We start from the raw sequence: 25,298 nt of genomic DNA, 5'->3' as shown, positions 1-25,298 counted from the left end.
GTTTTTAAAAATATGGTTGTGCAAGGTGTGATTTGCCTGGGCGACGGGGATTTCCATTTGGTCTAAATATCCCTGCTTTTGCTGAATCATTTTTCAGTAATCAATGCTATACTTCACCAATAGACCATATAAAATAAAACAAATTTAAAATGTCGCAAATCTTTCGTTGCTATGGCCGGAAAGCACTGGCAATCGTCTCAATTTCGTGAATGATTCACAAAACAATAATTTAGCCTCGTCTTCATTTTCTGGTGCGATCGGCTGATAATCTTCAACAGCACCTTCGGGTTCTGTCGTCTGTGCAGCGCAACAGAGGCTCTGCTGGAATGTAGCACATTTATGTTGTAATGTGCCATTATTAATTTAACAAAACGCTTGACTCTAATAATCTGTTACCTATTTAAGCATCAAGAATGGTAAAACATAAACGCTGTCGGCTAACATCGGTTCACACCATGTAGGCTACAATGTTATCATCTAAATGCCTATAAATATAAATGGCAGACAATGAATAGAACAATGCTCCGAAAAGTGTTTCGAATCAATAAATGAATATTTCAGAAGTTTTTACTTTTGACAAATAGCATATTAAACAAGAAACAAAGTTATGAATATGATAGAGGTGAGATTCGAACGAGGCATATGTTGAAGCGTTGCCCACAGAGCTATCGCCTGAACGCTGTCTAATGAACATAAGCTTAACGTCTTATCCTTACGCAAAGCCTCATTGATGTGACATTTTTCTATTCCAATGTTTATGTTGAAATGTTTGAATTATTTATTAAAGAAAGGTATGCTAATAATAATAACCTACTGTAAGCCTTATTTAATTCTTAATTAATCCAAAAACACAAATGCTGCCGACTAACATCGGTTAGCAAGTCCTGACAATGTTTTATTTTTACGATCATTTATTTTAATTTATTTTACTGTTATGTCAGTTATTAAATCTACTAACAAATTAAAATAACACTAAGTAAAAGACAAGTAGGCTATTATAGTATACTCAAGTGTTTAACTTGAATTTATCTGCGACCTCAGCCTTCAATGAGCCGCGGCAGATTACGTCATATGGCGCTTTTCCATTACCAGTACCAGCTCGACTCGACTCGACTCGGCTCGCTTTTCGCTCCGTTTTCCATTGCAGAAAGTACCGCCACAAATAGTACCCGGTCGTCATAGCGACGCATTTCGTTCCTCGTTGCCCCATCAAGCTCTCGCTGGATCCTCTCTTCGGCAACCAAACAAAGGAATGTCTGCACCTCCTCGTTTGACTACGGCGTATTCTTCCGAGTTGCCATAATAATAGTAGTAAGTTTAGTAACTATCTCTGGCCAAACTATTTAAAAATGGCGGGGTTATTCTGGATACTCCATCTGGCGCGTGCAATGATGACGCAGATTCTCTGTGACCAATCAGCAGTCGGCATTGTTTTCACGTCACATTTTAGTATCGGCTTAGCTCGCCTCAGCTCGCTTAGAACCTCGCCGGAGGTGGTACGAAAAAAAGTACCCGAAAGCAGGTACAGGTACAACTTTTACACAGTGGAAAACCAAACAAAGGCGAGTCGAGCCGAGCCGAGCCGAGCCGAGCTGGTACTGTGTAGTGGAAAAGCGCCAATAGAGAGAATAAACTGACACAAAGTCTGATTACAGCGCCACTTAGCGGTAAAGGGCAGCAAATACACATCCCAATTTGCCACAGCGGGGGAACGGCGGCAGCAAAAGTATTATTCTGGTTGAGTACAACTGTATGCTGAAATAACACTGGGACACATGGGGGTGTGCGATATCACAATATTTGATCGTGGACGATTAAAATGTCTCCACGATCTGCTTTTGAAGAAATGTCGTAGTATCGCGTTACTGCGCACATTCTATCAGTGGCAGTTCTGTTACCTTCACATCACATGTTAAGGCAGAGGTAGAGTTACACTCACGGCACACTGCCATTCACAAAAGTTAATTATTTGCATGTGATTGAAAGCCTTGCCGGCTAAACATTTCATTCACATACACCCAAAGCTCACAGGCACTAAAAGCCTGTCAAACAGCGCCTGGATACTGGACTAAGTTATCTTTCTAACATGAACTTCAATGCTAAACCTGCTAATTATTCACATGAACATCTGGACAGTTTTACATGAATCATTCAGCTGTAATCTGTGCTAATTAATGTTTCTAATCAATATTCTTTGCTTTCTAAAAAACACACTAAAGGGAGGGAAGGCCGTCCTCGTTCGGCTGCTGTAAAGCGTGGCATCCAAACGCTTATAAGCAAAGTGTGTCCTTGTGTGCCTGACCGCGAGCCTTCGCAGGAGCGTCCACGCACACCCGGACAAGAGCCGACTCCAGCCATTGATGTGCTTGGGACCGAGCCACACACACCCGGACAAGAGCCGACGCCAGCCACTGATGTGCTTGAGACCGAGCCACACACACCCGGACAAGAGCCGACTCCAGCCAAGTCAACAGACCGTGAGTCTCACGTCTTTTTAAAGATGCCTCGCCCGTGCACTTCTGGTTGCGGTGGATGTGTTTGGGCATTGATCACGCTAGATTAGCGCTCGTGGATGACCATTGCGTCACTACGGTCGAGACTCAATGATCTCGCAAGAGTGAGAGTCCCCTCATCCACACCCCGATCTACTGACTCTAGAAATAGAGCTTGTACTTCGGCTGGGGGCCAGGGTGACCTGAGGGTGACGGTGTGGAACAAAGCGCCGACTATCAGTCCTTGCTCTGCACCTACCCCTCCCGTTAGTGTCCAGGGGATTCCCGCGGGCCCATCTTCGGATGTCCCGCGTGTTTCCTTTGGCGCTACAGAGGATGACGCGATGTCATCGCTGCATCACAAGGTGGGCAGAATTCATCGCACTCCTTCGGGTGCGCAGTCGTTTGCCGAGTCGGATCCCGAGATGACTGCCATGCTTGCCCGGGCGGCCGCGAGCATCGGGTCGAGTGGACTCCTCCGCCCCGTCCCGAGCACTCGCGGTTAGATGATTGGTTTTTGGGTGCGCCTGCGGATTCACGTCCGCAGCCAACCCCAATTCCTTTCTTCTCGGATGTGCATGATGAGATCTCGAAGTCTCCCATGTCTTCCCGTGACCGCTCGTTGATTTTATCCGCCTTTCCTCCCCTCGATGGAGCAGCTGCCCGTGGGTACACTGGGCTCCCCCCGGTTGAACGCTCTGTTGCGATGCAACTGTGTCCTCAGAGTGCTTCTTCTCGTGGCGAGCCTAAGCACCCATCCAAAGCCTGTAGGCACTCGTCTACGTTAGTGGCGAAGTCCTACAGAGCGGCGGGACGGGCAGCTGCTTCGCTGCATGCTATGGCCACTCTGCAGGTCTACCAGGCCCAGATGCTCAGAGACATGCACGAGGGTAGGACAGGCCCAGGGCTCTTTGATGAGCTGCGTACCGCCACCGACCTCGCTCTCCGGGCGACGAAGGTGACCGCGCACTCCCTGGGTAAGGTAATGTCCACAGCCGTGGTCCAGGAGAGACACCTGTGGCTGAACCTGGCTGACATGGAGGATGCCGAGCGGTCCCGGCTGCTCGACACCCCCATGCCCCGCCGACCCGCTGCTGCCTCCACCCAGTCGGCCGGGCAGGTCACTCAGTCTGTTCGCCGCCGAGGACGCCCTCCTGCGGCTCCCGCCCCTCCCACCCGGCCCAAGTAGCAGCCTTCACCTGGGCCCGGTCGTGGAGGAAGCCGCGATTCCGATGTTGACGGTTACTTCTCAGGAGGTGGTAGCAGGACCACTCCTTCCCCCGGTGGAGGGCCGGGGGAGAATTTTTTTGGTCTCCACTCCCCGCTGCTCACCCCCGGGTGGGTAGCACCCCAATGTGGTTAAAGAAAGAAGTAACATGTCCATCCCTGAGCACACAGAGTTCTCGGACGGCACGGAGCGCCGCCCCCGGGCCGTGCTCCCCTCGTCCTCCTCTGTCCCAGAGCGGGATGACAGTGCGCACTGTCCCCGGACCGTGCCGCTCTCATCCCTCTCTGTCGCCAGCCCCCTGGCAGAGCAGACCCCCGTGGAACGTTCGTCCTTCCCTGGTCTGCTCTGTCAGGGCGTGGTCAATGACTGTGCCCCCACATCGGGCCGCTATGCCGTCCACGTCTGGGCCAGTCATTCCGCCTCGCTGCACCACCGGTGGGAAGTCTGTGGTTCGTATGACCCCGCTGGTACAGTCGTTGGGAGCCCTGTTGCCTTGGCTTTTGGCTTGCTTAGTTGGGGACATTTAACATTTAATATTCAATAATATTTTGTTATATTGTTATATTGTTTTTGTTATATTGTTTTCATGTTATCACTGTGAAGCGCTTTGATACAATCTGTATTGTAAAAAGCGCTATATAAATAAAGGTGACTTGACTTGACTTGGCTATAGCTTCCCAACCTGTCCCGCTGGGTCGCTCGGACGATCAGGCTCGGCTACGCGATTCAGTTCGCGCGGTCTCCTCCCCGCTTCAGGGGTGTCCGCTCCACTATGGTCGGTGGCAATGCCCCTGTCATGAGAGCGGAGATTGCTACCCTGCTGGCCGTAGGGTGCGATCGAGACTGTCCCTCCAGCCGAAATGAGGTCCGGCTTCTACAGCCCGTACTTCATTGTCCCCAAGAAAACCGGTGGGTTACGGCCAATCCTGGATCTGCGCATTCTGAACCGCTCCCTTCACAGGCTGCCGTTCAAGATGCTCACCGCCAAACGCGTTTTCGAATGTGTGCGGCACCAGGATTGGTTTGCAGCGATCGACCTGAAGGACGCCTACTTTCATGTCTCCATCCTCCCTCAACACAGACCGTTCCTGCGGTTTGTTTTCGAGGGGCAGGCATATCAGTACGCAGTTCTCCCTTTCGGGCTAGCCCTGTCTCCTCGCGTCTTCACGAAGGTCGTCGAGGCAGCCCTTGTTCCTCTCCGGGAATACAGGGTTCGAATCCTGAACTATCTCGACGACTGGCTGATTTTAGCTCACTCTCGAGATCAGCTTTGCGAACACAGGGACTTGGTGCTCCACCACATAGCCCGACTGGGCCTTCGGGTCAACTGGGAGAAGAGCAAACTTTGCCCCGTGCAGAGGATCTCTTTTCTCGGTATGGAGATAGACTCGGTCGCCATGTCCGCGCAGCTTACGAGCGAGCGCGCGCAGTCACTGCTGACTTGCCTGAGACAGTTCGACGGCAAGAGTGCGGTTCCACTGAAATGTTTTCAGAGGCTCTTGGGGCATATAGCATCTGCAGCCGCGGCAACGCTGCTCGGATTGCTTCATATCAGACCGCTTCAGCTTTGGCTTCACGACCGAGTTCCGAGGTGGGCATGGCAGCATGGCACTCTCCGAGTACCAGTTACTCTGACTTGCCGTCAAACCTTCACCCCGTGGTCGAACCTCAGTTTTCTACGGGCGAAGTGCCTCTGGAACGAGCTTCGCGGTATGTTGTTGTAATGACAGATGCCTCCAACACGGGCTGGGGGGCCATGTGCAATGGACGTGCTGCCACGGGCTCCTGGATAGGACCCCAGCGCCTATGGCACGTCAATTGCCTCGAGTTGCTGGCTGTACAGCTCGCCCTGCGCTGCTTCCAAGCCGTGCTCTGGGGCCAGCACGTACTAGTTCGATCAGACAATACCGCGACTGTTGCGTACATCAACCGTCAAGGTGGTCTGCGCTCCCGCCGTATGTCGCAACTCCCCCGCCACCTCCTCTTATGGAGTCAGAAGCATCTGAGGTCGCTTCGTGCCATTTATATTCCTGGAGCCCTGAACTGTGCAGACGAGCTCTCACGGTTTCAGCCCCTCCCTGGAGAATGGCGACTCCATCCCCAGTCGGTTCAGCTGATTTGGGACCAGTTCGGGGATGAACAGATAGATCTGTTTGCCTCTCACGACTCGACCCATTGCGCCCTGTTTTATTCCCTGACCGAGGGCACGCTCGGCACGGATGCACTGGCGCACAGCTGGCCGCGGGGCCGCAAATACGCGTTTCAGACCCTGCGCAAGGTCAGGGAGGACGAGGAGCAGGTCTTGCTGGTCGCGCGGTATTGGCCCACCCGAACGTGGTTCTCCGAACTTATTCTCCTCACGACAGCACCTCCTTGGCCCATACCTCTGAGGAAGGACCTACTTTCTCAGGGACGGGGCACCCTGTGGCACACTCGTCCCGATCCCTGAAGCCTCCACGTGTGGCTCCTGGACGGGACGAGGCAGGTTTGAGTACCCTACCACCAGCGGTGGTGGCTACCATCACTTCCGCTAGAGCGTCGTCCACGAGACACGTCTACGCGTTGAAGTGGAACCTCTACGTCAACTGGTGCTCTTCTCACCGAGTAGACCCCCGGAGATGTTCGATCAGCGTCGTGCTTACCTTCCTTCAAGATGGGTTGGAGCGAAGGCTGTCTCCCTCCACCCTCAAGGTCTATGTCGCCGCTATTGCTGCACAGCATGATCTTATAGAAGGTAAGTCGGTGGGGAAGCATGACCTGATCGTCAGGTTCCTGAGAGGAGCGAGGAGACTGAATCCTTCTCGCCCTCCTCTCGTACCCTCTTGGGACCTCGCAGTGGTTCTATCTGCCCTGCGGAGTGCTCCCTTTGAGCCTTTGCAGTCAGTCGAGCTTAACTTCCTGTCAATGAAGACAGCGCTTCTGACTGCATTGGCCTCCATCAAGAGGGTAGGGGACCTGCACGCATTCTCCGTTGACGAAGCGTGCCTGGAATTCGGGCCGGCTTACTCTCACGTGATCCTGAGACCCCGGCCTGGATATGTGCCCAAGGTTCCTACCACTCCCTTCCGGGACCAGGTGGTGAACCTGCAAGCGCTGCCCCCGGAGGAGGCAGACGCAGCCTTGGCACTGCTCTGTCCAGTACGTGCTCTCCGCATATATGTAGACAGAACGCAGTGTTTCAGGACCTCAGACCGGCTCTTTGTCTGTTATGGTGGGAAGCTGAAGTGAAAGGCTCTCTCCAAGCAAAGGTTGTCTCACTGGATAGTGGACGCCATTGCTTTGGCATACCAGCAGCAAGGTTGACTGTGCCCCCTTGGTGTGACCGCCCACTCCACCCGGAGTGTGGCGTCCTCTTGGGCTCTAGCGCATGGCGCCTCGCTAACAGACATCTACAGAGCTGCAGGCTGGGCGACACCTAACACATTCGCCAGATTCTACAATCTCCGAGTCGAGCCAGTGTCCTCTCATGTACTCGCTTCAACCAGCTATTACCGGACCCGCTCAGGTGTCTACGCTTGCTCGCCATTCCACTCTACGGACTGGATGCGTGCAATATTCTCCTCAGGTGAGCTTCTCCGAAAGCCCTGAGTTCCTCCAGCACTCCTGACGCTGGCGCCAGTGTCTTTTGCCTGCGTGTGCATGGTCCCTCCCCTGGGCGACCCCCACATGTGTATTTCCACTGTAAGCCTCTCTAAGCATGTGTCTTTCCCTTGGCAAGCCACCTTGCCACCCCTGGGGTTGAAATATTCCACCTGTGGCTGGACACCCCAGTGATTCCCCATTTGCATCCCTCGGGTCATATGTGTATTCTCTAAGTCCCCCCCTCTGGGTTGGCAGTAATTGCAAATTCCCCTAAAATCTTGGGTAATGCTCCCCAGTGTACCTTGGTATTCCTGTGCTAAATTGGAGTCCTTCGTCCGTGCCAGCTCACGACAGGGATCTCAGATTTACGCAGGGCACTGGAAGACAGCTGAGAAGGTGGCGTGATTAGACTGGTATCCCCATTCGTCGTCCTCCGACGGAACTCGGAGTGACAACGAAAGGGAACGTCTCGGTTACGGATGTAACCCTCGTTCCCTGAGTAGGGAACGGAGACGTTCCGTCTTCCTGCCACTTTCCGCTGTATGAGCTCTGAGCTCTGTCTTGGCTCCTCAGCGATTAAATATATCTGCATGTTGCGCCGTCTTCCGCTTTATACCCACGAGGTGGGGCGGAGATACGCTATGCAAATTCCGCAGACCCATGGCATTTCTTTGCCATTGGCTCGTTTTGTAATAGTCGAAGTTGATAGGCTTTCTATGCGAAAACCCCATTCGTCGTCCTCCGTGGCTTTTGTAGCCACTAAACTGAGATTTCTACACCCTTAGTTCTAGAGAAAATTCACTATAGCAACAACCCCCTGCTGCTACAGTTACGTTAATGAGAACAAATATTTTTACTTATAGTAGAGGTATCACATACCACTGGATTCATGTCCATTTCAATCTGTTGTTGTGGTTTTGTTTGTAATCTCCACTCAGACTGGCTCCTGATCTGCTCTGGTGTGTTCAGTCTCATGCTGTACGTTAACACATTGTTGCTGTGTGTTTTTCAGTGACCTTAATGTTTCCTCATCAACCGACACTGCAACATCAATACTTTCGGTTTCTTTATAAAGTGGGAAAGAAACTGGGATATGATGATCGTGTCCATGAAGGAATTAGAAGATCGGACGGCCAGAAAGTATGTTGCTCTTTCTCCACAAACAAACGTTTTGTCCCTTGTTTCCTTCTGTGAACCTTGAGTCTTGCCATAAACATCAGTGTTGACAGTTTTGATCAAAAAGTGTTTAAAAAATGTAGACTGTAGATGATCATTTGCAAAAAAATGTCTTTATTTTTTAGGTTGACATCAAATTTGTTGAGAGGTGCAGACTTTGGGAAACATCGGTAAGTTGACAAGACTTTTTTCTTCATGAAATTCTCTAGTAAGAATTGGTGTTTTAAATTTGGTAATATAGATAGTATGATATATAACCAGTGTTGGGCAAGTTACTTTTAAAAAGTAATTACAGTTACTAGTTACTTCTTCCAAAAAGTAACAAAATTAGTTACTCGGTTACAAATTATAAAAGTAACTAGTTGCTTCAGAAAGTAACTATTGCGTTACGTTCAAGTCAATTTTTAAATGCTCAAATGTGACCCCACCTCAACCCCTCTTTAACGGACCTTAAAATACATGTTCAATTATTTATGATAAATATGAATATTATAATGAAATGGACACTTGATACAATACATTATTAACAGAAACAATGTAGAAAAATCTAAGACTAATTCTAAGTTTTATCTTCTTGAAATTCTCTAGTAAGAATTGGCTTTTAAATTCGGTAATATAGATAGTATGATATATAACTGAATTACACAACCAAAGCCTAGAAGCATCGGTTATAGACAAGGTGGGAATTATGTAATTTTAGGGGCAAGGCCATTTGGCCTCCACCTTTTCTTTTTTTTTAGGGGCACCAAGGCCATATGACAGGGCACAAAGGCCATTCAGTACAATTCGATGGTTTTCCCATTCAGATTGATACCATAACATCCTAATTTGGAATAAGACATGGATTATGACTTTTTTAATAAAAAAAACAAAAAAAATTTAATGAGAGAGAGAGAGAGAGAGAGCCATTACATCCAGAAGGTATACACCCTCACACAACAATAGAAACAACGTAAATGCCAATAAAAGCATTCAGAAACATGATAATTCAGAAATTATGAGACATTTTTTTTTATGAAACATCTTCATGAAAATAAAATTGAAGTTGGCATTGTATCAATCTAGAAATGCACTGCAGCTAAAGCCACATGTCTGACCATGTTATACTTAAAATCTGAAGATGATATGTCTAAAACTCTGTATTTAGGTAAATGTTTTTCAAGATCATGTCATATGACTTTATTTATTAGCTTAGCAGAGCATCAATACACGACAATTTATGAGATTAAAACCATGTTTGTGCTCCAAACTTACTTTATAACTCAAGTCGAGTGTTCTAAATAACCTTCTGTGATCTGATTTGGCTTCAGATAAAAAAAAATCAGACAGAAAATATAATATTTTATGTATAATGCAATGATGATAAAGTCTATCGATTAGAATAACATTATACATATAATCTATTATTATGAAAATGCCTGACATGGCTCGAAGAACACAGGTAAGTCAAATATCATTGCAAAAATGTTTATTGTCTTCAAAACGACATTATCTGTATGTTACAGCGATCTGTTAGCTCTGTTTGTGGTCTGGACTCATAAATTTTGGGGCATCTCGCCCGGGGGGCGGGGTTACGTCCTGCTTCACATCTCTCATGCGGGTTCTCGTTGACCAGGGTCAGCGCGCACAATAGCGCACACAGGCAGGCACAGAACTAGCTAGCGAACCTAGGTCTAAACCTAAACCTAACCCTAACCCTAACCTAACCCTAATCCTAACCCTACCCGCCCCCCGGGCGAGATGCCCCAAAATTTATGAATCTCGTTTGTGGTCGGGGATTTGGGATTTCCTGCATTGTCGAACGCTCTTCTTCATGTGTTTCAAATATGGACTATAATGTTCAGTAGAGCGCCCTCAGGCTGCTGGTATGAATTGAAAACACAGCACATCAATATACAGCGCTCATATGATTACATCGACGCATTTGGCTATAAATTCAATAAAATATTATTCCTGTCAATTAGGGCTGTAACGATACACCAAACCCACGATTCGATTCGTATCACGATTTTTGACCCACGATTCGATTCGTATCGCGATTCTATCATGGGGGCGGGGCTTGAGGGGGCGGGGCTTGTGGTGAAAAAAAGAGATTTTGAGAGAAAAAAAAAATACCGGTATTTTTATTAAATAACATTAGGAAAAACCTGTATAATCTAAACACCAAAGAACAATAATAACTATGCAAATGATTAAACTATACTAGGCAGTGTAGGCTGCTGCTTTTGGGTTGTGTTCTGTACTCCAACTAAATTGATTTCGGGATGGTGCCGTAGGATATGCATCTGCATGTTGGACGTGTTGCCGGTCAATTGAGGATTAATTTAATGCACTTTCTGAGAACTTATATTTCAAGTTTTGGCTGCAAATTTCACGTCTATAATGCTGAAATTGCCAAATTTTAAATAATTTATCCTCAACTAGTTTTGTGGTGTAGGTCTACATATTTTATAATGTTAACTTCAAATAATACTAATAGTAATTTAAAGATGTGGTAGTTCTCAGGGCCTGAATTTCGTTTTGGAAAATGGGGGGGAAATCCCCCCTTAGATGATTCTCATGGGGGGGATTTTTTTTTGTTTGAGGGGGAGAAAGGGGGGGCATTTTTTCCAAACAAAATTATTACATTTATCTTGCCTAAATGTTTGCGCTCATTGCATTTTTACAATGGGGTAATATTGTTGTTAAGAATTTACACATCACAAGGAAGCTTGATTTAAATTGTTTAATTAAATTGAAAAAAGTAGCACAAATAAATACAATAGAATAAAGATACAAATAAAGACAATTAAAGAGAAAAGTTTTTGAATAGGTCTAACACTAGTATTCATATACAGATACTGAATAAAGTAATCAAATGGAAAATAACACTGGGTGGTATTTTAGTCCTGAATAAATTAAATACATAGGCTATTAATCCTGATTCCTTTAACTTAAAGCCATCTTTTGTTGTTTTGACAACAAAATTAATGACAGACACATATGGCTGCCGTCACTTTAAGAGCTAGTGCACGGATCCTGTGTTCATTATACTGGCATGCGTTTTATGCTTATTAAAGACAAAACCGACTATATTTAGAGTATAGCCTACTCACAAAGACCGAAATTGACAATTTTGCGTGTTAAAGCAATATAATCCGCGAAAAATAGTTACTGGCCAGCTGTTTTTGAGGCGGATTTTCTATGAATGTGCGCATAGAAAATAATCTCAGAGAGCGCGCGAGCACTGATTAGTTTAAAATCGCTTGAATGTTTAAACTGGTAAGACTTAAAAAGACTTCAGTCACGATGCACAGCTGGCCCGATTGTGCAAGTGAATATCCGTCATGTAGCGACCTTACAGTCTATGGTCCCGACTCCTAAACGCGAGTGTTTTATCGCCGCAGCGCTTGATGCTTGCCTTACACAACACATTATGAGAAGAGATAGAAGACGCGCGGCGCCGCTGAACACTCACGCTGTTTGTGAAATTGCGTCTGGAAGATAGTTGTTAAAAGAATGATTTGCGGGAATGATTAGAATTATGCGCAATACCTGCGCCGAAATTCGAGCCCTGGTTCAGGACAGGAAGGATAACTCTGGGAGTTGGAAGGGGTGTGATCGCGATTCTGCCTTCTCACATCGCGATACAGGATCGTGGACCTGAGTATCGCGATTTCGATTTTATATCGCGTATCGTTACAGCCCTACTGTCAATATAAATCTGATGTAAACTGAGAATATATCAATATTTTTCCAAATCTGCACACTTTTGAGCTAAAAGCCGTGAGGGACGTTGTTTTGTGAATCACTGTCATGACGACAACACAGGAGTTTTTTATGAATGGGAGCGTCTGACGCAAATTATTAGACATAACTGTCAATATAAATTTCTCAGAATACAATAGTGGTCAAATACTGAAACGTGAGTCTTATATCTTTTTAATGATATAGTTTGTCAAGGTAATAACATAAAATCTTATAGTAACTTTGATCTATTAAAAAAAAACGCTTCAGTGCGCCGATGCTTTCCTGAGTGTCGTTCTTCTGTTGGTGCTGACGTTACATGCTTCTTGCACTGCTGTTTTGAGGCATGAGATCATCGATGTGATTATAACACTGCACCTGCGCGAATCCACGAACTAATTGAAGTTAAGAGACTACTTGGGTGGCTCGCTGTAATTCAAAGCAAGCCCACTATGCCGCACTGGCGCTTTATACATGGAACTTGGACAGGGCCAGGGCACACAGACCACTGTGGCCGTACGATGATTTTTTTTTCACGGGGCATGAAGGCCAAAGTGTAGGGCAACGGCGGCCATGGCCGCGTGGCCGCGGTATAATTCCCACGCTGGTTATAGAGTTCATGTAAAGTTTTTTTTTTTTTTTCATTAGCTGGGTTTCCATCCAAACGTGAAGCAAATCTTTTTCGAATGAGCATCATTAAATGTTAATGTTTGACTAGGGGTGTGCCGGTTTCAGAATTGGTGATGACGTGAGTCAAATGTGACGGTTCGTAACATAACCGTCATGGGGGGGGGGTTTGAATAACTGTTCGTCTGTTATAGGACAACTTAGTTTGAATAAACAAGCAGACACTGATTAGCTACTGGCGTTTATTTAACATGAACAGCAAGACAACTAGAAGTGAATGTGCTTTCCATTAAATGTATCACACAGTAAACAAATCCTTAACAAACAAACGTTGCAATGAACGTGCTTTGTTTTAAATAAATCACACACAGTAAACAAACCTTAACGAAAAAACTTTGGAATGAACTTTGCAATTTAGACGCGCAAACTGCGTGCCGTTGCGGTGAGACGTGCATGCTCGGGCAGATTCGGCTTGAAGTCGTTCATCCTCGGATGCGGCGTCGCGCGCGCTGTTACAAAAAAGCCGTGCACACAGCCAAGCCAAATGGGGTCTTGCCGGTCTTGCGCACCGAACGCGTCATTTTTGCCGCGCGCACCTTCGCGCTCGTGCGGACAGGTCGAGTATAAACGAGGCTTTACTCCGTGTCAGCGCGCACTCTGATCGGTAAAGTACAGACAGACCTCTCCCGAATCATCTCCAGCAGTAGCAGCCTCCGTTTCCCTCTTAAGCTGATATTAGTATTTAAACATTCTTTATGATAAAATTTTTTTGTAAAACATATTTTAATAGCACGGTTTTGGCGGTTATAGTGTTCTAATGACGGTGTTCAACTATAACCGTCGGTCTCACGGTTATATAATAACCGTCACACCCCTATGTTTGACTATTCCTTTTAACTCTAATGAAAATAGTGTCAAAGTCAGTTAGAATAATCAAATGTAACAATTTATTATGTCAGGTAAATGTATCATGCCAATTACATAATAAATCCAAAGATAATCGATACAAAACATCAAATGCTCTGGAATAAAGAGAAGAGATGCAAACCCAACATTTAAAAAAAATACTTGAGGCTGAGAGTCTCGGACACTCTCAGTCTCACGGGCTGATCTGAGGACAGAAAGGCCCAGAATCCCTTGCTGCGTTCCATTAAATAGCCAGAACCTCTTTCACATGGAAACAATGGTAGTTTGCATTCAGAGTTGATCCTTTGTGTGCCAGTCAGTGTTGAGAAAGTTCACTTTCTACATGAACTAGTTCAAAGTTCAGTTCACAAATTTTAAAATGAACTAGTTCATAGTTCTTTTTTTCCATATGTTGCTGGGAGCTATTTTTTTTTGTTAAATAATTGCCACCACAGCCCATATAAAACAACAGTCGAACGTACTGTCGGCTATTACTGCCTGATGAACGTTACTGTGAACTCGTTCATTCTGGTGTCTGTGAACGCACACTCTCTGTTTAACTTGGGGTGCCAGATCTCTACAGAGCCTTCCAGGCGAAAACCCGGCTAAAACACACCGTAAACAGGCCTTATACAGCAATTATTTGATCGGCGGGCAAAGTTTGCACAGAAATGTACGATTTTGCCATCCTCACCGACCTTGTCATAAAACTTGTTTAAATAATCATACGACGCCTCCCCGCTGCTTTTTCGACTACATGCTGCTTTTTGTTTTGACGACGCATGCGGCGGTGCGACACTGGTGTTGCCAGATTGGGTGTTTTTTTCGCTACATATTAAGGCCTGTTTACGGTGTGTTTTAGCCGGGTTTTCGCCTGGAAGGCTCTGTAGAGATCTGGCACCCCAAGTTAAACAGAGAGTGTGCGTTCACAGACACCAGAATGAACGAGTTCACAGTAACGTTCATCAGGCAGTAATAGCCGACAGTACGTTCAGTTCATGTTCGCCCAAAATATGAACGTGTTCAGGCACAACACTGGTGCCAGTTATCTCTAAACTCTTAAAAACCATATTACCTTTTGTTTTACTTATTTGGAAATGAGACATTTGTACCAGTCACACTGAGACATTTCGAATGATGCTAAATATGTATACTACTCTGATAATTATTCACATTAAACCATATAGATTCTTGTGTGAGTTTTAGGTGTGCCTGAGAGAGAATGAAATGTAGATAAGGTGAGACTTTGTCTCAGGGGAAGAGGGGGAAGTCAATTGTTAATTTCCAGCGAGGTCCTTTGTCTCATAGACCAGTGGTCAGATCTCTTCAACCAGTTGTTCCAGTCTTACAGTAGTGATGTGTGTCGTTCGACTCAATGAGCGACTGCTTTAAGAGAATGGTGAGAGTCGGTTCCCGTCTGAGAGCTGTTTTCGTATGTTAATACAAGTAAGAAAAATATGATTATCCTTTCGCTACACTGCTCAGCCACACGACAAGTAGTCACTAGCTTAATGTTATTTTGATGTGTTTTCATCCTTAATATCAGGTCAGAAGACAAGAGTAGTAACACAAGCAAACAAAGTAGCATTTTAATAACGGACAACAAAGACAGAACGTAGAATTTGTAAAATGAAACTTATCTTATCGAGCAGGGACGACCTTTAACAACCTTATAAATGTGTTTTAAGTGTGATGTGCTTACAATGGTTTTATTTTGAATATAAATCAAAATAATTTGGCAAATGCGTTTCCATCTCCCAATATTCGCATTAATCCTTTTTCGCACAAGTCAAAAACACCAAGCGAGTGTGTGAACATTTTTGCGACTTAAGGGATTTTTTTCTCATTTGCCGTTTCCATCACGTTTCTGATGCGAGGCTTTAAAATGTGCATAAAAACAGGGTGATGGAAACATAGCTAATGCTTTCATCTGTCATTTCCCTCACGCGAATGTTTTGTCACTCTCTTTTCTTTAGCCTGAGTTTGAGGAAGAGGGCACTACATTGCTGAAAATGCAAAAGCCTCCAACTTGCGACCATTTCATTCGGTTGTATGAGCGTTTCATCTTGCAAGACCAAACCATCCTGGTAATGGAACCTCTTCCTGGGTATGTGAGCTTGAGGGAGTTCATGAGAAGAAACTGCGGGTGCCTGACTGAAGAGACAGCGAACCACATCATGAGCCAAGCCTATGTTGCAGGGCGTCACTGCTTGGAAAATGATCTTCTTTACCCAGTACTCAAGAGATTGATACTGATCAACCAAAAAACCCTGCAGATAAAATATGCACACCTTGCCGAAAAAGACTTCGAAAGTGAGTTGGCTTTTTGAACACAGATCATTGATGACTGGTGATGTTTTACTAAACACTGGAAATGTATTGCTTGCAGGAATTGCAGAAACGGATGAGGAATTGGGCTGCGAATTCATGACTCTATGGATAATGGAACAACACAACAAAGAGCTCTTGGGTGAGATCGAGGACGAAGTGAAATTGCATGTGCCTGATGCAAAAACTTTCTTAACTACAGAGAACATGGCAGATCTTCCCATGGTTCAGATTTGTAGAGAGAATGAAGAATCGTGAAGCCAAAAAAGTAAGAAAAAGAGATTTTTTTGTTTCAGGCCTTTAAATCAAAAAGACATTATTTGAGATAGAACAGACTCAGACCTGCCAACCTGTTCGCATTTTGACCTAAAAGTGCGCTGGTATGATTTGTCACTCTAAACTACGCAAAAACCTGGAGCAAGTGCTGTTCTCAAATCAAGCAACAGCAGAAGAAGAGTTCGGCCGATCATAGCGCTGGCTCATTCCCCAAATAGCAAGCCTGGATGATTGACAAAAGCGTAAGGCTTGTGATTGAAAAGAGACAGCAATACAGAATCCCGCTCGATCCCCCTTTCACTCCCGCCGCCTGACGGATGTCTTCAGCGAGGACCGTACAGTCGTCTCGCTGCGTCCGACTCCTCACGGGAAACAGGCTGGGGGAGATGTGTTGAAATATTGAGTTGAGTTAACTTAATCCTCTGCGTGATCGCATGGATCGACTCTAAAAATGCGCTCTGTCATTCATAGTCACTCTGAACAATATAATCTAAATAAACTTGAAATCGCTATGTCTTTATGAAAGTGCTCTGACTTGTGGATGACTGACAACTGCGAGTCTGGAGGAACAAGCATTTATTCATTCTCAGTGTTGAGAAATGTAGCATGAAGAATGTGTAATGTTATTGTGTTAAAAATAACTAAAGTACCTCATTATAAGGATGAAAACTAGCGTGTTAATTACTTATGGATTTAAAAGTACCATTGTCTCAGTGCTGCGCGAACTCCGCCACAAACGCGCACACAGAGAGAGAAGACGGGCTACTGTAAGTCTACTTTTTGTTCTTGCTTGTGTTTTGTTTTCTGTCAAAATATCAGAGAGCATCATATCAAGTAGGCCTATATAATGAGGGGTTTTGTTGAAGGTATTTTAACGATTTTTAAAAATGGATAATGATGGATAATACAAAACCCCTCATTATATAGGCCTACTTGATATTCTTTTCAGAATTGGTGATTCGTTTCGCTACTATTGGTCCTGTCTATGTTCACCAGTTTTCTATACATGTTTGTATTGGCTAACGTTTATTCAGCTAATGTGTGTCCTGTTTATAATGTGTAAGACGGCACAAATATAAAACCTTTTTTGTGGGACTTAGTGTCATATTTGGATATTGGAAGAATAAATTAAGTGGCCTATTTTAAATGAATCACATGTACACACAATGTTCTTATGTTTTTGTTTTTTTACTGTTTTCTATGAGTTTCTTAATTTTAGACTTGACCAGCACACATTATGCAAATCAATATTAATCATGAATAAAAATAGTTTTGAGCTGTATTGAAACTTTAAACTTTCACTTTATTATAATGTAGCCCATTCAGTGCGGTTCAAAACCCGTTAGAAGTCAAAACTAGAATAATGAAGATAGGCGTGTGTTTGTGTTTGTCTTGCATTCTCAAACCTGTGAGAATATATGAGCCCACCCAAACCTCGTGTCCCGTCCCACTGATGGTACTCACAAAAGGGTCGAGGTTGGCAGGTCTGCAGACTAATAAATAACTAGATTTGTTTAATAGATGAAATTACTGTCACACAACAGCCAGTTCTTCAGTCGAGCAGTTTTAATGATTCTTCATATTTTAAACAATATTTAACTGTGTTACTGTGGCAAGCAGGACGAGGCCGAGATGAGCACCAGTCTCGAGTGTCTCACGGAGGATGAAAGCAGGAGCGACGACACTGAAGAACAGGAGGACCAGGCCTGGACATTTGCATTACATTGAATCATTTTGCAGAAGCTTCATGGTTGATGGAGTCTCCGCCGTGGGCCGTGGGCCGGAGCTGCTGCCGTCCGCTGGATGGGGAGGAGCAGTGAATGAGGAACTCCTGCCGGCTGCCGAACCCGCAGAAGCCGCCGCTGTCCCCCAGGAGTGACGTCACAGGCGGGGAGCGTGTGTGAGAGCAGGTCAGTCCAGCAATCATCAGAGTTTATGCAAACACTGGGACTGGGACTGCCCTCGCTCAGCAGCCCCAGCGACACGCACTTTAAGGGGCATACATTTCTGAAAAGCAGCCACCTGTTTCTTCTCTTCCTGGAACCTCTCCATGACAGAAAGAAGAGCGTCACCAAAGAGGCCCATAGGCGAAACTGGAGCATTTAAAAGGAGAGTCTTATCTTTTTCCTTCATAGAGGTCTGACTCAACCACAAGTGTCTCTCTGTGGCCACCATGGCTGCCATAGACCGGCCGATAGAATTAGCTGTCTCCCTGGTGGCCCGGAGAGTGAGATCAGCAGTCTGCCTGAGCTCATAAATCATTTCAACAAATTTCCCCCCCTTCACACGCATTCTTAAGCAGGTCAGCCTGATAAGCCTGCATAATGGCCATAGTGTGTAGACATGCAGCCGCCTAACCCGCCACCAAGTAAGCCTTACCCACTAACACAGAAGTATTTTATATTTTTTTTAGTGGTTTAGCGGGCAGAGCCGGTGCTTTAAGTGAAGATGATGAAGCTGGAGAGAGATAGCTCGCGAGCCTCTCCTCTGCCTCCGGCATCGTCACATAACCAGCAAATTTAGCACCAACAATGTTACCAAAAGCATTGGACTGATTTGTGTAAATTCTGCTTGAAACCGGTCTAACCCAGGTCTTTGAAACCTTAGCATGAAAATCTGGGAAGAACGGTAAGCACCGGCGAGAAGGTTGAGGTCGTGCAGACAGAAATCTATCATCTAGTTCAGTGTTTCTCAACCAGTGGGTTGCGACCCACTAGTGGGTCGTTGTTCGTTCTATAGGGGGTCGCGAGACTTTCTCTGTGTTAACCGGCACAGCCAATAAGTGGGGTTCACAAAAGGCTCATTGCAACAGGCTACGTTTACATGCAACCAAATCCAAATAATCCGTTAGTAAACGCATTGACGGTTCAATCGGACTAAAAAGCCTTCATGTAAACACCTTAATCGATCCGATTGAGCTCGATCCGAATAAAATTTCAATTCGATTGAAAGGGGTGGTTTATTCCTTTTCTAATCCAACTGCGAGGACATAAACGCTTGATCGGATTGAAAACCGAAACTAAAGGACTGCGCATAGCCTAATGATGTATGACGCGCTGAACAAGCTGTTCTTCCTTTTGAGTAAAGTGTCGTATAAATGAGCGTAGCCTACCATCATTCTAAAATTCTCCTTTCACTCAGCGTCTGTGAAGTGGAGCAGGACAACATCCCACCAGTCCTTGTTTCAGACTCTCATTCACAGACGACTGGTTTTGGGTGCTGGGCATTTTTTCTGCGTGATAAATAAGCAGCACGGGCACGGCACAACGGTTCATATGCTCATTGTCACCAAATTATGACCAGCAATGGATAAATATTAAGTCTGCTGTTTAAAACAAATAAAGAACCAATGTAAGAGAATAGTAGTATGCGCAAACAGCGGGAAACTCTGTTCGTGCAGTGTGCGCATGTCAAAAACATATAATTCGATTTGAATCTTGTGACATATAAAGATTTAAAGACGCACATTAACCCTAGCGTTCAAGTAAACACTACATTCAGATTCATCAATCGAAATTAATTCAGTCCGATTGAAACAAAAGTTATGCATGGAAACGTAGCCGATCCTCCGACGAATCATAGGCTATTTTCATTGCTAAGATTCAAACCAGAAATGAATATCCACAACTCGCAGATTGTGCAACGAAGTTTCTCTTCCCATTTAGCACTACTACCGTAAAATTTCAAATAATAGCCGAGTCCCGAATAGACGCCTGTCTCTTTTACACGCCTGGTGTGGCGACAGGTTTGGGTAAATAAAGGCCGGTCTCAAATAGAAGCCGGGTCTGTTTTTTAGTTTCGGGTTGTATTTAATCTTCTAAAACCCGTCAGAGCGTCCACTTGCTGCGCTTGACAGTGCATAACGAGCAGAGAGAGAGAGAGAGAGAGAGAGAGAGAGAGAGAGAGCGCCCCGGCCGCGCGCGCGCACTCACGTCTTCAAACAACACGAGCGCTGTCTTGCTCTCTATCCCTCGCGCATATTAATCAAAATCAATTGACACGATAGTAAAAGGTTGGAAGACCGCAGTTTCACGTGGAGCATTTGGAGATTTTTAGAGATTAGAGACTCTAGGAACAACATCTCAATGAACAACATCTCAACACTAAATTAAAGGCCTGTCTCATATAGACGCCTGTCTCAAATACAAGCCATTGCAGTTCGACGATTTGGGAAAATAAAAGCCCGGGCTATTATTTAAAGTTTTATGGTATCTTTGTCAGTCGGGATTTTCAACAGTGACTGCAACGAAAACAAAAAGCAGGAATAGGCTGACAAGTTTGTGTGCGACACTACGAGTCACACTTTTCCAAATTCCACCAAGTCTGGATATGATCAGAGCGGCAGTCTCAAGGCTATCACATTAACGTGAGTAAAAAAATCTGTTTGCCTCATAGTCTGCCTAATTATTGAAAATGTTTGTGTGTTTTCGTGATGATCATTAATTATAATAAGCATATGCCTGCGTTGTAGCCTATAGATCTAAAGAGGCATTTCAGTTATTCTTGATTTATTTAGTGGGTCATTTGACTGGCATACAAAAGAAAAGTGGGTCGCAGTAGGCAAAAGGTTGAGAAACCCTGATCTAGTTTACTTTTATTACTAGACTCCTGTCTATCAGCTGGCCACTCGATACTGAGCTTTTCAACAGCCCGTTTTTTATTTATTTTTTAGATAACACATCCATCAAACCTTCTTCATTTGCAGTATAATGTGACAAACTAGTTTCCTCTGATGCAAAACTTTTGACATCCAGCCCCTCAGAACTGGATAATCTTAATTCAACATCATCATGTGCCTCCACCCAGGCAGAAGTAACCGCCGCAGCGCGTGCTTCCAAAGCCGGGTGAGAGGCACTGGATCCCGCCGGAGAAAGCTGAGATAGGGCGGAGCCCGTCTCAACGTCGCCGGTGAGATCCATCTGCAAACCCCAAGACAAGCGCCGCCGCTCTGCCTCAACAGAAGCGGGACCCGAGCCCTGCAGGAGCTCGCAGCAAACCACTCTCCTCAAAGAGCGATCACCGCGAGCGCAGAGTTCTCAGAGGAAAGCGCTCGCAATGCTCACATAGCTCGTGTGAATCCCCACCCGTGATGGATCGAGTACAGGGGGGAACACACTTCTTATACTGCTCGCTCATATTGTTTTTTTTATATAATATATATAGTGATAAACTCCTGACAAAACAGACAAACACAATCGACAGATTCAGACACACACAGAGCTGATGAAGTAACTAAAGCTGGCGTATTGTGTGCTCAGGGGATATTTATAGCTTCCTGGTCGATGACGTCACTCGCCGTACGCTCATTCTCTCCATTGACTGATTTGATTCATGCTTTAGACGCGTCACGCTGAGGGCGTTCCCACTGCGATTACACGCAGCCGTAGTCCCTGAAGGGAAACTAGTGTAAATGATAAATCCCGTTTGAGATTTGTGCTGGCTACTGTATACAGGCCACCAGCTTGATCCTACAGAATTAGTCAATTACACGCCGATCTCGAATCTACCTTTTCTGTCAAAGATACAAGAAAAGGCAGTTTTTTTCACAACTATGTTCCTTTTTAGTTAGGGTTAGACCACAACATTCTTTTAAATAGACTCGAACATTATGTTGGCATTAGTGGAATTGCACTAGCATGGTTTAAATCATACTTATCTGACCGTTATCAGTTTTTAGCAGTAAATGAAGAGATGTCTTATCGATCACAAGTTCAGTATGGCGTACCACAAGGCTCAGTACTAGGACCGCTGCTGTTCACTCTGTACATGCTACCATTAGGAGATATCATTAGGAAGCATGGCATTAGCTTTCACGATACTCAGCTCTATATTTCTTCACGCCCTGACGAAACTTACCAATTCACAAAATTAACGGATGAAAATGGGATGACAAGCAATTTCCTACTACTAAATCCTAAAAAAAACAGATTCTAATTATTGGACAAAAAACGTACACGCGTAATAACTTCGAGCAGCCATCAAGTGTTAGACAGTATTCTGTCAAGTCCTCGTTGTCGTTTAGGAACCTGGGTGTGCTCTTTGATACCAACCTTTCATTTGAAAATCATGCGTCTAGTATCTTTAAAACTGCATTTTTTCATCTTAAAAATATATCTAATTTGCGTCATATGCTCTCAATGAAAAATGCAGAATAATTAGTTCATGACATCAAGGCTAGATTATTGTAATGCTCTACTGGGTGGTTACCCTGCACGCTTAATAAACAAACTACAGCTAGTTCAAAACGCAGCCGCTAGAGTTTTTACCAGAACCAGGAAGTATGACCATATTAGCCCGGTTCTGTCAACACTGCATTGGCTCCCTATTAAACATCGTATAAACTTTTAAATATTGCTGATTACTTACAAAGCACTAAATGGTTTAGCTCCCCAGTACTTGAGCGAGCTCTTAACGTATTATAGTCCTTCACGTCTATTGCGATCTCAAAATTCCGGCCAGTTGATAATACCTAGAATATCAAAATCGACTGCTGGCGGGAGATCCTTTTCCTATTTAGCACCAAAACTTTGGAACAGTCTTCCTAACATTGTCCGGGAAGCAGACACACTCTGTCCGTTCAAATCTAGACTAAAAACACATCTCTTTGGCCTAGCATACACATAACACACTATAGACTTCTATAATTCAATGTTAGGCTGCATAGTTTAGGTCAGCCGGAACCGGGAAGACTCCCCATAAATCCTGATGTACTTGTTACATCATGAGAAGGATGGCGTCTACGCTAATACTAGTCTCTCTGTTTATCCGAGGTTTGCCGCAGTCCGCCGGATCCCGGCCGTATCCAGATCAGATGGTGGACCTGCACCTGGACACATCCATGACGCATCCTTCATCAGCCCTGTGAAGGCCTCATCGTCACGACAGCCATCGGCACTGATCCTCAACAATCTCGTCTCCATACCGGCGTGATGACTCCGACTTCCAACCAGATGAACTGCATAATATAATGTTCTGATCCAATCTGACTTCTGGCCTGTAATGCTGCCTGGATCATAAACAGACACTGTTCGCTCGTTGGCCAGAGGAGAACTGGCCCCCGACTGAGCCTGGGTTCTCCCAAGGTTTTTTTCCTCCATTCTGTCACTGATGGAGTTTTGGTTCCTTGCCACTGTTGCCTTGGCTTTTGGCTTGCTTAGTTGGGGACAATTAATATTCAACAATATTATTGATCTGCCTCACTTAAGGATAATAAATAAAAATGTCTAATAAATATTTTATATATAATTATGGTCACTCTTCTCATTTCATTTGTAAAAAATGTATTTCCATCAGTATACAGTACAAGCCTTAGGCCCCCACCAGCTTTATCGTTTTAGCTGTCTTTTATAGTTACATATAAATTCATATCAAGATTTATATGTAATACATAAATAAAAATGGAGCTTAGTTTAAATATCTCAATATAAAATATCCACATAGAACAAATATAAAATAGATTTGGGTATCCAAATATACCAAACAATTATTTGGCTTTGTAATTGTCCTTATTTCACCCATACACAAATGCTATCCCGGACGCTGAAGACACGTCAGCCGCACACAGATGACGAGCTACACCTACACTCCTCATCATGCTGCAGTGTTTGGCCAGTTATTCACTTCTTTTGGTCCATTCACTTAAGATGCATATCTGATTCCAAAGATGCAAGTATAAGTTCTCATTAGATGTGTGATCATACCTGGTTGCGCGTCTGCTCAGCATGTCTGTCCTCTTCTGGTCCAGCATCTCAGGGCACACATGCCAGAAGCGCTGAAGACGGGGCGGTCTGTCTAACTGCTGCAGTCTATGCCTACCCTGGGAGACTTCCGGGTGCTCTTCTTCACTTTCGTCCCCAAGCTGCTGATTGAAAGTGCAAAGATTTTTAAATGTCTTAAAATTAGGCCGTCCATCATCTTCACTGCCTCCAAAGCCCTTCTTGTGCAGTACCAGCTTGAATGACTTGTTTGTCTTCATGGTAACTGCTACTGAGGGAATCCTTGTTAGTTTCTTTTTCTCTGCCTAGTGACATGCTTAAATTCAGCGGGTCGTCTCGCCTGATCTGAGTTTCATTTTTATTGCTGCATTCTTCCAATCGACATATAAGGCAAGGCAAGGCAAGTTTATTTATATAGCACATTTCATACACAATGGTAATTCAAAGTGCTTTACATAGAAGAGATTAAAATCAGAATAAAAAAAAAAAGAATAATTAAAACAGTTTAGAATAAAAAATAAAATACAGTTCAAACAGTCGGACACACAGTGGCACAGTGCTCATTCTGTAAATGCACAGCTAAACAAGTGTTTTGAGTCTGGATGTGAATGTGACTGTAGGAGCACATCTGATCTCTTCTGGAAGAGTTCCAGCATAGTAGCTAAAGCAGACTCAACACGCTCAGAGTGAACCCTTGGTGTTTCTAGCTGATGTGATCCTAATGATCTGAGTGACCTGTTGGGTTTATATTCAGTGAGCATATCTGCAATATATTGAGGTCCTAGCCCATTGAGCGATTTATATACCAGTAATAATACTTTAAAATCAATCCTAAATGTAACTGGGAGCCAGTGTAAAGCCCTGAGGACTGGTGTGATATGTGTTCATATGTTCTGGTTCTGCTCAGTGTTCTGTATGAGCTGACACTGTCTTATGGTCTTTTTAGGAAGGCCAGTGAGGAGTCCATTACAGTAATCCACTGCTGGTGATGAAAGCAGGAACAAGTTTCTCTAAGTCTTGACTGGAAACAAAGCATCTAATCTTGCAATATTTTTCAGGTGATAGTGTGACGGGCCCTGTGTGATCCAGTGAGGTCTCTCTGTGGGAGTGATACCTGTGTGGTTGTTAATTATCTTTGTTCTATTGAGGTGATTGCTGATTGGGTGCACCTGGAACCTATGAGCCAGGGGAGATAAAGCTCCACTTGGTCAAACTACACTCGCTTCCTTCTGCAATCTAGAC

General features: G+C 44.7%; 1 long non-coding RNA gene across 1 annotated transcript; it reads left to right on the top strand.

The window, feature by feature from the left end:
- The first annotated feature begins 8,353 nt into the window (after positions 1 to 8,353).
- LOC130075716 (uncharacterized) lies at positions 8,354 to 15,778 on the top strand. Its single transcript, XR_008805565.1, has 3 exons — positions 8,354 to 8,442; positions 8,604 to 8,648; positions 15,714 to 15,778. It is a non-coding gene; the product is annotated as an uncharacterized LOC130075716 (long non-coding RNA).
- The last annotated feature ends 9,520 nt before the right edge of the window (positions 15,779 to 25,298 follow it).

The sequence above is a fragment of the Rhinichthys klamathensis genome, unplaced genomic scaffold, assembly GCF_029890125.1.
Source record: "Rhinichthys klamathensis goyatoka isolate OS25496 unplaced genomic scaffold, OSU_Roscu_1.1 h1tg000599l_1, whole genome shotgun sequence".
Taxonomy (NCBI): Eukaryota; Metazoa; Chordata; class Actinopteri; order Cypriniformes; family Leuciscidae; genus Rhinichthys; species Rhinichthys klamathensis.
This window is presented reverse-complemented; position numbering and strand designations above follow the sequence as displayed.